This window comes from Lycium barbarum, chromosome 3 (assembly GCF_019175385.1).
Source record: "Lycium barbarum isolate Lr01 chromosome 3, ASM1917538v2, whole genome shotgun sequence".
NCBI lineage: Eukaryota > Viridiplantae > Streptophyta > Magnoliopsida > Solanales > Solanaceae > Lycium > Lycium barbarum.
Window position 1 is genome coordinate 132,601,620 of NC_083339.1, and position 2,069 is coordinate 132,603,688.

Here is a 2,069-nt window from a genome sequence, read left to right on the forward strand (position 1 = left end):
TCTATTATATAAGAAAATGGGGACATTGATGATGACGCCACACACCATATTGGTGCAGGGTGGATGGAATGGAGGCTTTCCTCCGGAGTGTTGTGTGACAAGATGGTGCCACCAAAACTTAAAGACAAGTTCTACAAAGTGGTGGTTAGACCAACTATGTTGTATGGGGCGGAGTGTTGGCCAGTCAAGAAATCTCATGTTCAGTAGATGAAAGTGGCGAAAATGAGAATGCTGCGATGGATTTGTGGGCACACTAGGAGTGATAAGATTAAGAATGAAGTCATCTGAGATAAGGTCAGAGTAGCCTCAGTGGAAGACAAGATGCGGAAAGCAAGGCTGAGATGGTTTGGGCATGTGATGCGGAGAGATGCAAATATCCCAGTGCGGAGGTACGAGAGGCTGGCTAGCGAGGGTTTCAGAAGAGGTAGAGGTAGGCCGAAGAAGTATTGGGGAGAGGTGATTAGACAAGACATGGCGCATTTCCTACTTACTGAGGACATGACCTTAGATAGAAGGGTATGAAGGACTCATATTAGGGTAGAAGGCTAGTAGGTAGTCGCGTTTATCCTTTCTTACGAGTAGTTTTATAGCTCTATAGTTTCTTGTCTCTTGATTTCTGCGTGTATCTGTTGGTTTATAATGGCTTATTTACTTTCATTGTTTTTATTTTCATAATTTCTTTGATTTTTTGCCCGTATCTGACCTTTCATATGCCTTTTCTTGAGCCGAGGGTCTTCCGGAAACAGCCTCCCTACCTAAGGTAAGGGTAAGGTCTGCGTACACTCTCCCTCCCCTGACTCCACGTTTTGAGATTTACTAGGTATGTTGTTGTTGTTAAGGTATAAGTGTACCAGTCAAAGCATGATTACTGATAGCATCCTTAACTTCTTCCTATTCTTCAAGTTGCCCTTCTAATTATTCTGCACCATCAACACTTATGCACTTAAGGAATTCAATTGCTTTGTACAACTTGACATAAGGTCACAGGAGCCATTAATTTTACGGCATGCTTGATTTCTTCCTTCAGACCTCCAATGAAGCTAGACAGGAAGTAATTAATCTTCTGGTATCGTAAATCAAATTTTTCTAAGTAGCTCTCTATATTTCCATTCTGTGTCAACTTTTTTCAATCAAAGTATCCCCAGATCACCTACTAATATCCACTGTGAATTCACCCATTTCTTAAACCCCTTACTCCCATGCATCAACCTTTCCTGACAAAGAAATTAGAAATTGACACCCAAAAAGGGAAAAACACTGACCTCAACATGTATCAGTGGTGAAGGTAGGAGAGAATTAGGGATAAGAGGCATTTCGCAATCCTGTATATGCTTACATACTAGTATACTTGTCCGCGCTTTGCGCGATCAATAAAATGATCAAAATATGCATTTCATAATCTTATAAAGAAAATTAATCTTTGCAAATCAAACATCTTTTCATAATGGTACCACTTTTAATGGTTCTTTTAACATTTTATATATATATATAAAAAATTAAGAAACATCTTCGGATTAAGAACGAAGTATGCTACATTCCTTAACTCTCAGTCTGACCTATAGGGATAGTTTCGTACGCAGAATAAGTTATTCCAGAATTGTAGTTTTGAAATTATAATCCCTAGACTAATTTATCTCACCTGAGAGATGGAATAAAATAATACCAAGCTTAATGAGATAAATTTATACCTTCAATCAAAATAAGGTATAAATTTTATCCCAAACTTAATCCCGAGATATCCTATCTAGTCCTGCATACCAAACGACCCTATGGTATATATCATACTTTCCGGAATACAAATAGTAATTGAATGGAGAACTGACTCGAACATTATAAAAATGGAACCTTTCTTCCTATAGCAAAGATTGTGTTTAAATTCAAGTCCATGACCTAACCTTTCTTATTGTTATTTACTAATGTAATTTGCAAGTGATTAAAATGTTTAACTTCAATAGTCAATATCTAGAAAATGAATCAATATCTAGAAAATGAAGTAGCATACGAATATGAAAAAAAAAAAACATATTAATAGGAGAAAACAGTTTGGAAACTGAAAAATATCCCACAAC